Raw genomic sequence first — 12,294 nt, 5'->3', positions numbered from 1 at the left:
CGGTCTAAAATTCTCAAACGTTGTTAATATGGACGCTATAAGTTCAGAAAACTCTGTTTCACCGATATGAACATTTCGGCAACTTTAGTGTGCCTCTCAAAGTGCTTAGCGGTGGCGAAACTCGGGGAAAAAATAAAAATAGAAATACATAGCAGTATTTTGATCAAATTCGTTATCTCGATGTAATTAGGCTTACTTGGAATACTAGTCGAGCATTGAGATTTTGTGTCAGCACAAGAAGACAAGTAATAAATAAGCAGTCCATCCTCTCGGAACAAGAGACATAGTCAGGAAGATCAAATGACCAGGTCGTCAGATGTGCGCCTCCGTGATTTTTTGACCTCTGGGAGTTGGAGTCCCACCCTGTCATTTCCTGTGACAGAGTTAAGTTCCTGAACAATTTGGGTCCGATGAACGGGAAAAATCGGGCTTAATTTTTCCCGTCGAGCTCAGCGGCTATTGTTTTTGTGTTACAATTAATTGCAGAAATTGAATCGAACCGCGGTGAAAATACGGTTTCCGAAAGAGATCTCCCACAATCGCTAAGGACAACGCTCAGGGTAGGAGGTCGGATCGCAAACAATGAGCCGTGAGAATTCGTTTAGTGGGCCATTTTGATTCATCGACCGATTGAAACAAAACAACAAAAAATGTGAGACGCTAGACAACGTGCCGCGTTGCCTTGCCTTGCTTTGTTTTGATTTGGTCCGATCTGCGATAGACGGATAGCTTAGGAATATGTAGTCCTAAGAAAGCTCTCGAGTGAAAATTGTACGTTTTTCTCATTTACAAAAGTATGAAAATGATTAAAATCAAAAGGAACTATGTGACATGCAAACCTGCGCACACAGTTCCTTTTGATAAATTTCATTTTCACTCAATCCTTTTTAGCGTGAATAAGTCAACCGCAGCTTCCAGAAAATGTAAGCTCATTTTTTTGATCTTGCGAACAATGAGCTTAAAACACAAAAATTATGGAAACTCTCATAGCCGACAAATAATAAATTGACATGAAGTTGGGTATTTATTTTAGAAGGTCCCTTCGAGTTTGTTTCGGAACGATTCTTGTTTAGCGCTACCAAAATCTTATTTTACCGAAAAAATTTCGCGCGGCAAGCGTCAGCCATGTTGAATATTGTGTAGCATCCTAAAATGCGAGGGTTAGATGGGACGACTTCTCTTAGAAAATGTTCACCTGTGCCGTAGTGTCGTTTTTGAAGTGGGAGGCCTAAAAAAAAAAAAGAAAAAAAAAAAGAAAACACAGAAATTACTTACGCGGAGTGTATTTCAGACTTTCCTGATGCACTCGTCGTGATTTTGAGCCATTTTAAAGACGTAATAAGGTTCTTTTCTGTTTTTTTTTTCTTCTTTCTTTCTTTTTTGCTCCAGCTGAGGTTAGCAACTTCTCGCATTGTGCGAGAAATTCAGAACACCGCTCCAAGGTTCATATTACCTAATTTTTGTTCTCAAAGTGGCTCAATTTGTGGCAAAGAAGACACGCAAGATCTCCCGTTTGACTCGGCGTTAGCCTAAACGGGGTGTTTCTCATACGTCATGAGTAAACAAATTTTAGCACTCGATTGACAACGTGGTAGCGGACGAGGATATTCCACGCGTATCGGCGATCGACAATCAACAATCGGCGCTTAATATTTCAGTCGGAATTGCCGGGTCTCACACCCACTACCCTAGTTTACATTGTTTTAGCACGGAACACCGATGATTTCTCACCCGAGGCGGCAACAAGGCCCGTTTGATGGGAGCAATTGCGACCGGAGCCCCTTCAGTATTCCGGGCAATTTTGGGAGATGTGCTCGCACCCGCTCGCGCCTGAGCCCGTGCTCTACGCCTTCGAGTCTGCGCAGTTCTATCGCTGTCTCGAGAGCCACCGCCTCTTCCTCGTCGTTTTTCTGGTCTGATTTATTGAATTATCAACTCTAATAGCTTTATAGCTCCCTCCTCGTTTTTAGTGGTTTTCCAGGGTCTATGTGCGGACGGTGATCGCGCCACGCAAATAGTGTACGCTTCAGTGATTTTTGCACGAGTGAGGGTACACGCAGAAAAATAGAGCCGCGCTGAGCACCAGAATCTGCACCTCAGCACATGCGGCGGATGATGATTTTACTTCACCCTTCCAATCCAGTGGCGTAGCGTGCTTTGCGGTATATCGATTGTTATACCATTTAAACCTATGGAAAAGAACCGATAGACAGGGTGTTCGCAGCGAACACCTTAATAATCGATTCTTTACCATAAGTTTAAATGGCAGAACGTTCGATACATCGCAATTCACGCCACGCCACTGTTCCAATCCGCGCTTGGGTACAGCCGGCGACTGTCCTCAGCACATTCCTCATGTACTTTCGCATACTTCCTCTACTGGGCGACATCTTTTCCTGCACTTCACACATCCGGCGGACATTAAAGCAAAGTTAGTGCTTAGTGCGGTTCTATTTTTCTCCGTGTACGCTCCGGCGCAAAGTGGATCGAATCGATCGGAGAGGTCGGACATGATTTAAAAACTTTAAAAGCGTATAACTACATTAATATGAAATTTTAATGTTATAGAAGTAGTTTCATTGGTTTCCTCGTAAAATTTCCTCTATAGAGCACCCCTAAATATTGAAATTGTGACGAGTTAAATGTAAAATTGTACAATTATTGTGAGAAAAATTTTGTCCGACTTCTTCCAAAGACTCGTTCCACTGTGCGGAGGTTATTTCTTTTTCTAAAAGAGTTCTGTCCTTATGAACTGGACTCCATACTGGTTCCTGCCGGGAAAGTCTCATAAGCGTCATTTTCACCGGAATATGGATCCGTTGTACACGAGAGATATAGTCAAACTGCCTGACCTTATGTTACAGGTAAAAAATGTGCGAAAATCACGTCGGTCGCATCAACAATGTCTAAAACCCATTTCTTAACTTTCGTTGTTCGCATCTTGCTCTTTTTAAATAGATTGTGTCCGTGTAGAACTCATTTCCAGTGGCTGGAAGGCAGATTCACTGAGACAGATATGTAAGAAGACTTAACTTACTTAAACAAACGATTTCGCAAACTGTTACACATGTTTCTTGTGTAAAATTTACATCGATTTAAAGATTTTTTGTTCGTAGTTTAAGAAAAAGAGGAGAAAACAAAAGCTTTAAAACGATTGAAATCGTACGTATTTTTTCTTGCGAAAGCGTTTGTTTATAGATTCCCTATCATAGACTGAAGAAATTGGCTGTTTTCTTAAACTGGCGTTGAAGTCACTGGAGATTAGGTTGAATTATTGATGCGCACCAATTAGGGTTTGATTTTAAATACACTTGTGTGATGACATATTATTGTCAGCAAAGTACTTGTGACACTCAAAGTATCTGTTTTGGTGTGAGGTTTGGATCTTCACTGTATACCGGCTGTTTTTAATCTTGCATCAAAGTCACTGGGGATTCGAATAAGCTCATGATTTGCAAAATTTAGCGTTAAATAGACTTATGTGATGAAATATTACCGTCGTCAAAGTATTTTTGACTCAGATTATCCGTTTCGATGTGCGGTTCGGATCTCTGCCACACTGGAGGTAATGCCTGTATACTTACTGTAGCGTCAAAGTCACTGGGGATATGCGAGTGAGTTCTTTATGTGCACTTATTAGCGTTTGATTTTAAATATACTTAAGTATGAAATATTACTGTCGGAAAAGTATTTCTGACTCTCAAAGTATCTGTTTTGGTGTAAGGGTTGGATCTTTTCAAAATACTGGAGGTGAAGGCTATTTTCTTAATCTGGCATTAAAGTCACTGAGAAAGAGACGTGACCGTCGTACACAGACATTTATATATTTTTATAACATAAAAGTTACAATGTGAAGTCTCACCGTGAAACTTGCGTATCATGTTGCATTACACTTTCGTCAAAAGAGATCGATGAGTAACTTGCTATAAATCACGTAAGTACTAACGTTGTTGGACGCTGACACTTGTTTGCACGTAAACTTGAGGTATCTGTTACGTGCTCAAACTATATGTGCATCAAATTTCAAATGTAAGCCGCGCGGGTATTATGTCACCCACGAATGAAGCGAATTTGCCCCCCCCCCCCCCCCCCCCCCCCCCTCACGACCATTAAACGGCGGGAAGCTGAAGAAATAACGGGAGGGAAAAAATGGAAGAGTGGAAGATCATGACGGAGAAGAAGGGAAACCGAAGTTAGAGGATGGAAGGGAGAGGGAGAAGAAGAGAGGGGAGGAAGAAGAAGAAGAAACTCATCGGATTTCCAGAGAACAAGAGGAGGATTCACAACGAAGTCGAAAGTATTTTATCGCACGGATGCGAAGTTTGGAAGCTGAAGAATCGGACGCAATGTATAGCTCGTATCAGACGATCAAAGTAGAGGCTTCAAAGAGACTCATCGATTGCGCCGACTTAAATCGCTGGCCAATGAGAGGGCCAGGAAAGGCATCGATGAACCTATTTGAAGCCTCAAGTTTGATCGTCTGATACGGGCTCAAACAAAGAGCAATGGAGATGGATTTCTGGAGACACTCGGCTGGAAGTCCTAGAAGCGATCGAGTCCGCAATGATAGAGGGCGTCACATCACGGGAGTCGAAAATGACATCGTATTCCACGTCATGACTAAAGAGCTTGTCAGGTATGGTCATTCTAACAAGATGGCTGAAGAGAGGCTGCTGAAGAAGATGCTTGATTGGATTCCTCCTGGTAGGCGAGGACGAAGGGGACGCTCAGTGAAAGGTTAGCGATAGGTTTAGGGGATTTAAGGGAATGCTGACTCCCTGAAGGAATATGGGAAGATAGTGAACTTCAGCGGCTCGGTGCCAGGGCCAGGGACAGCGAGCGCGAACGCTGTGGGAGCGGTTTTTATGTACGTAAGAAAAAAAGAGATGGGAAGAGATGGAGTAAGGAGAAGAAGATAAATGAGGAGGGCTTTTCTGAGATATTAAATCAATTTAGCGAATGTGGAAAATTTTGGTGCCCCTCAGTCTTCCGCTTCACGCAAGTGCGTACTTGTTGTGGTCCTTTTAAGGACTTGAATGTATGCGGCGGCTTTAAATCGGATTCAGGACTTCGTCTGCACTGTTCGCTTGCAGACCAGTAAAATTCGTAACCCCGTTCGTTGGCCTGCAAGATCGAGAGTGCAGGTGCAAGCGCATGTTGCCGATTCGTGCAATATTTGCGTATTTTTCCAACACATATCAATATAAGAAAGCAAATTGGAGCTTGCTACCCGACAAGCATGGGCGGGTTCGTAATGAACGAATAATTTCTGTGAACTTGCCAAGATTCGCCGTAACATGAATGGAACTTGGTCCGCTAAAGCGAGGCGTGCGTCTGCGAAAACCAGTTCAGTTCAACCGGTCCCCGTCCAGAGCGCCCTCTTCCGTGTGATCCGGGCACTTGCGCTGACCGATTTTCATACAAGAGGTCATTGAGGCATCTTGGAACTAACTATCTCACCATGAAACTTGAAAATTGTCTATTGCATCCAATAACTTATTTTTTATACAAAATAAAAAGAAAAACGAGAAACGACGTTTTTGTGGACATTTAGGTATCAATTTAAAATCAAGATGGCGGAATGTAGATTACCTATATTGAGAGAGTATGGCCACTGAAGTTACCACCTCTGATTGGCTCAGCCATCTTAGGCTGAATGGAGCCCTTAGGACCCAAAAATGGCGGACACCATAAAGTTAATGTAATGCAAAATGATTCAAAATGTAGTTGTCTTTGCTTATCGTAACGAGAACTTTACCCAAACGCACTATTGCGACTTTTTTACATATTTTTAAGGCTAATCGTGTGCAATTTTTGAGAAAAATGATCTTAGATGTAATAAGGTTGGCAGCAAGTGCGGTTGGTGATAACCGTCAAAAGTTGGCAATGACCCCCCTCCCATCCTCAAAAACCAAAACAAAGCACCGCCATTTTTAGGTCCTAAGCTTCTCCATGGGACCCAGTGGCCATACTCTCTTAATATAGGTATTCTAGCGGAATGATACATTGCTTTCACACAGTATTACAATTGGAGACTTTTATTGTAAGAGAATGTTTGAGGTTGACAATGCTGCTAAGATTGTGCAATTTTTTACAGCGTTTGCAGCAGATGAAATTCATTCGCAGTCTACTAAGTTCCTTGCAATAGTGAGAAAAACTCGGAGCAGATTCATGGAAAAGTTTATAGCAGAACTGTCGGATAAGTTACTTCCAACTAGAGAACTTCGTCGCACAATCTTAGGAGCATTGGGAATCTCATACGCCCTGTTACCGAAAAATACCTAAATCTTTAACAAACGAAAAAAAGAAAACGCTTTTAAACGCACGATTGAAACTGAACATAGAATACGAATTTGCGAAATTGTTTTTTTAAATTCAGATCAGGTTTCCTTTTTTTTCTCTACAAATCAAATTGCGGCTACTGCAAGCAACTACTTATCCACACAGCGAATCTGAAAATGTGCGATTACAGTAATGCGTTTATTGGACATTGCGAGTTATTGATTTTGGTGTATTTGTCGAAGGCAAATAGTAAAATCAGGCATTTTGTCAAACGCCTAGGCAAATAGTCAAATACTCTTTCTTATATTGAAATTTGGATTAATTTCTTAATTTCCTAATTTTAGAAAAAATAATTCGTTACTCCTGGTTCTGTGAAAAAGAATTCTCTGTAAACATATGCAGCATCCAATAGTATTTTAAACTATTTTTAGTTCCTGAACACACATTTATCTTGAAATTTTCTGCATGTCACAAAACATAGAATTTTTAAAATTTCAACATTTACATGTGCGAGAGGCATTTGAGAAGGAAGGAGCTAGGTGGGTTCACGGATTTGAAGACTTATTCTTCCCAAAATACTGAAAAGCCGTGAACTCGTCGCCATAAATTTACACAATTCCGTAAACTATCAAAATTTGCCTACCGGCCTAGGCATTTGATAAAATGCCTGATTTGACTAATTGCCTCCGACATATTCAACGTAATTTTTGAACAATTTTACCTACCAAAAGCCTACTCGGTTGAAGGCTGTAACTCCAATGTGCAAAAAAACCCATTTCTCCTTACTAAGGCCTTGAAGATCATTTCCTCAAATAGTGTGCGGCCCCAATCGGGGGTTAGGGCCTCCCACTACGGCACGGCAACAGTAGCGAGGCGTCGATGATCGATTATCGATATTTCCCCATTTGGAGCTATAGTAAAAGATCGATTATTAAGATGTTCGTTGCGAACACCCTGTTTATCGATCCTTTTACCTACGTTTAAATGGTAGATCAATCGATATATCGCAAAGCACGCCACGGCACGGCACAGGCCACGGCCACGGTAAGGTCCGCCGCGTGATGCGACTTTATGACCGTAACGATTTAAAGACCGTAAGTTGCCCTCTCAGCTCCCAAACGGAGATGCGCACTACAGTTGCCAGCAAAAGCGCGTATCTTCAGAGGATCTGCCTTGTAGTTATGCGGTTTTGCTCGTCTGAGTAGCGCAGTGCACGGGTCAAGCGACTCCCGCAAAGCACGATACCATCAGTCCACCTTCGCCGCACTAACTTACAATCCCCACTACACACTGATCCGTGGGGGAAAATGCCATTTCCCCACAGATTTGGCAACCGGGAAGTGTGATGTTGCTCGCGTGGTAACGCGAGTGCTCGTTAGGTTCCAAGATGAACAACAACTGCTGACACTGTCATTTATTACGGCAAAAACGGTCATCTTGAAAGTACTTTGTCCGTTCTCAGTGATACGCATCAGTCTTTATGAAATTTGTGTAAGATTGATAAACAGTATTCAAAGTTTAAGAGAGATCAGCTATACTCAGCAAACAATCCTTTTATATTGATGAATTTGATGGTATGAAACTTTTCGGAACGATAGATTTCTACGTTAATGGGCCTGTTGCATGCAAGAGATACAGCCGCGCGAATAAACTTTTTAAAGGTTAAATGACACGAAAATTACGATGGTCACATTAAAAAAGTCTGAAATACACTCCTTACTGCGCAATTTGCGTTATTAGGAACGCGCTTTTTCAAATTTCCCGCGTCTGGGGGCAGTTTTCTAATCACCGGAAACGAGCAAACGGCGGGCTCGGTGATTTCCGGAAGATGCCGAGTCGTTGTTGTTGTTGTTGTGATTTTTTCCTTCAGTTTGTTTACAAACCCAACGTGATCTCTTATAGTTGTCCATATACGCTTTATGCGCTAACCAAATCGATCAACTTTTAAATATCCAACGCAATCCTCCTACATTTCATTTCACGATATCACGAGCTCCGATTTTTAGGTTATGTTGTTAGTTTTAGTTGACCGGAAATAGCCGCGAGTTGCCGTTAATTGTTTCCGTTAGAGAACTGCCCCCAGACGCGGGAAATTTGAAAAAGCGCGTTCCTAACAACGCAAATTGCGCAGTAAGGAGTGTATTTCAGACTTTTTTAATGTGACCATCGTAATTTTCGTGTCATTTAACCTCTGAAAAGTCTATTCGCAAGTCTGTATCTCTTGCATGCAACAGGCCCATTATGAGAACTATATTCCTCTCTTCAGAACATGGTGGATAAAGTAATTTAAATAAATTCAACACGCCAAGAATATAATATTCTTGTAAGACAACTCGACATTAACTTAGCTCCGAAAAAAATTGGACCGCGTTTAAGAGAGAGGAACCAAGCCACAAACGCTATTGCCAAATTTAACTGGGCAATTCAATTTTTCACGAGGGAAAGTTTGTGTGGATTCCTTTGAAAATTCGAAGGAATTTGCTTCGTACTGTGGAGAAAATCAACTGAAATTCGCACGAAAATTCGCACAACCGTTTTCGTGTAAAAAATTAAATTGCCCAATTCAATTTGGAAATAGCTGATGTGGCTTGGTTCCTTTCTGTTTAACGCGGTCCAATTATGGTTTACAATACAGTGATATGAGTGTGGTAATCACCAGTAGACTTTTTGGTAGCAAATACTTCAACCGCAATCACCAGAGTTATGCTAATTGTTACCAGATGTCCAAATATCCTTACCCTACAACTTTACTGTGTTAAACAGTAAGTAAACTCATGATAGAATTAAACATAAGTCTGGTAAATTCTGCCATATGTTTTTTCAATGAAGTAGAGATTAACGACCATGAAAAACAATTGTTTCAGTCATGCAGTGAATTTGAAAATTTTAAAAGTACCTACTGACACTTGACGCAAGGTATATCTCTTGAAATTCTGATGCAAAAACAAACATTTGTGTTACTAATTTCCAGCCCTGTGTTGCGGTCCATTTAAATACGCATTTCTGATAAGAATATTGGCAACAAAGCAATTCTATGGAGTTAATGTTCTGTTCAGTTCATTGCTGTATCTCAAACAGCGATGTAGATGGACGTTCTTCCGTGGACATCAATGCATTTCTTTGCGTTGATTTTCATTTCGAGGAAAGACCAAATGCGCCGTTGCCAAGTGCACATTGTCTACTATTTTACATTTCAGCTACTATAACTCACAGCCCCTCGCAGAACATTGAAATTTTTCTCAGAACTTAGAGTTTGAACTATCACAAAATAAGTGCACCTATCAATGAATAAACTTGGTCACATGTGGATCCGAAAACATGGATTTTGAGGGGCCTCGAGCTAACAAGCTCTTATACTACGAACATTTCTCTGGGGGAGCACCTAGACTTTTGTACAGCAAATTTAAGAAGTACCCATTGAGGGCCTATTATGCAAGGCGAGCACGTTGCCAAAAATGTTTGAAGTGTGAAGACATATTCTTTTGACCAGTTAAAAATCGACTCACAAATTATTACCATACAGTCCTTGTAAAGACACTTACGTTTACGTTCCTTTGGTATTTACCGCAATGCGTAAAAAATGACGTAGTTTTAGGCAAGACAGCAGTGAGTGACATTGTTTTTCCAGAGAGCCAATGAAAATAGTGCTTTCAAGTAAAGTGCCGTCCTCCTCTGACAATTCCTAACTTGAAAATGCGTTTGTTGTGTGTCCAAAACGCAACCATGAAAGCATGCAGAAGATAGCACCTACGGTTGTTTTGCCTAACAATAACCTAGCATGAAAATGAAAAATGCCTTATTTATGTAATTGAAATAAAATCAGTCGATTTTTAATCATCCAAACCGATTTCTAGGAGTCTTTCGGACATTTAGTGGCAATTCGACAAGGAGCCGAGGCTTCCTTCAATAAAATTTTCCGGTCAGAAGCTTCTGAGCCTGTTTTCTCAAAACTTCACTTTTGCACTTACTGCACCTAGAGAAAAAAAAGAGGTGTTTGCATTTCGGGCATCTTAGAATTTTTTGATGACTTGATGACGTAGGTGGGTACAGCGTGAAGGGGACGTCGCTGTACCCAACTGTACCCACCTACGTCATCAAGTCATCAAAAAATTCCAAGATGCCTGAAATGCAAACACCTCATTTTTTTTCTCTATGCTTACTGCTCTCTTCGCTATCACGGCAGTACGGTCCTATGGGTCTCTTAAATGAGTCCTTCGAATCTAAATCCGCAATTGGGCGCTTCTGCCGGCAACGATGAGAAAAGTGTGCTGAAAAGAAGAGTAGACGCTCGGTTCATGCTCGGAGTAAGTTAAGCAGATCCGAAACGGACCCGCGCGCCTGCAACGTCCCCATGACGGACCGTGAACACGCATTAGCTGAGATTAGCCCACCGCTCCCCCCCCGGGGGGGGGGGGGATGGGGGCACCGCTCTCGGCGGGAAAGGAAAAGCCTGGCGAGGACGGAAAAAACTCTTGAATAAGCAAATAGCTGCGAGAAAAAATCCCTCCGAGTGATTTAAATTTAGCGCGCAAGGATCGGCTTTAATGCCCGGTAACCACGCGCGTTTTTTCACCGCTTCTCATAGTTTAAATGGATACTTTTCTTTTCTCCTCGATAACAGGAACTTCCTCCCCGCGTTGCCGATCGGAGCGTTTTCCCGTTTTCCAATTCGACGGAACGAGAGAAAAGGTACGGCCGAATCGGTGTCCGATACAAAGGCGTAAGTCCGAAACTTCTGAATTTTTCGACTTTCTGAAAGGTTCAAAAAACTTTTTCTAAGGATTAAAAAAAAAAAAAAAAAAAAAAAATGAGGATTACATCCAACTTCTTGGCCACGTGTATACATTTTGAAACTTTAAACCAGGCTAAAATAATAAGCTTTTCGGTCGAACGGCTTGAATAAAAAACAAATTTGCATGATTGTTTTGATTCTCCGCAGCCCACCGATTTTTGCTGTTGGAAATCATAAGAAAAAATTATTTCAACGAAAGCACCGTGCAAAAATGACTCGAACTGACTAAATTGTAAAAGCTACTTTACCTCCGACTCGATCTTAACACAGGACCAAGTTAAGAGGAGGATTCTGTGAGGAATGCAAGGTGTGCGACTCCTTGAACCCAAAAATGTAAAGAGTTCAAGAAGCTAGATATTTCTGTTTAACAGCTGAAAGACTAAAAAATATGTTTCATGTAGAACAGAGTGTAGAATCTTTTCAGAAACGAAATCTTTAAAACCATCAGTTTAATAAAACGGCTTCTCCCCGACTCCAACATTAAACATTAAACTCAAGAGTTTTAAGTCACATATATTTAATCAATCAGAACAATTGAAGCATCACAGTGGCGTGGCGTGCTTTGCGATATATCGATTGTTATGCCATTTAAACCAATGGAAAAGATCGATAAACAGGGTGTACGCAGCGAACGATTTTATAATCGATTCTTTACCATAGGTTTAAATGGCATAACAATCGATCAATCGCAATTCACGCCACGCTACTGAAGCATCACCGTTGACCTGTCGATCTCTCTTCAGCATCCGATGAACTTGCTCTTTACGGTGCCTGCTCATGGGAAGTAATCCTCTAACTATTCCTTTCACCGCCAAATTTTCGATTTTACTCAGTTCTTTTCGTTTCTTGAAAAATTTCCAATTTCCGAGCTAACAAACAACAAAGACTCAATCGTTGTCCGAATAATTGTTTTTCCACAAATGTTCCATATCCTACAGAGAAAACAATTGGATACCTACTCTCAAAATAAGCAGTGGACATAGGATTTAGATTTTAAGCGATGAATCTGGCATCTGCGATGGCTTGGCTCGATCGGATGCTATTTTTTATTCCTTAGTCCCTTTCTTCGCTTTGTTATCATTTTTTTCGTGTTTCGGCTCGCTCTAAGCCCCTCGGAGCGCGCTCTTGCGTGCAATTGCAGAAAGTTGTGTCCGGAGCGAAGTTGACGTAATTGAAAAAGAAAAACCACGTTTAAGAAGGGGGGGGGGGGCTCATATGAC

General features: G+C 41.4%; 1 protein-coding gene across 1 annotated transcript in view; it reads left to right on the top strand.

Annotated features, from left to right (window-relative positions):
- LOC109033178 (uncharacterized) overlaps positions 1-12,294 on the top strand; it is a 95,227-nt gene that overhangs the window by 9,814 nt on the left and 73,119 nt on the right.

This window comes from Bemisia tabaci, chromosome 1 (genome assembly GCF_918797505.1).
Source record: "Bemisia tabaci chromosome 1, PGI_BMITA_v3".
NCBI classification, from domain to species: domain Eukaryota; kingdom Metazoa; phylum Arthropoda; class Insecta; order Hemiptera; family Aleyrodidae; genus Bemisia; species Bemisia tabaci.
The sequence above is the reverse complement of the archived record's forward strand: the minus strand, read 5'-3'. Positions and strand labels throughout refer to the sequence as shown.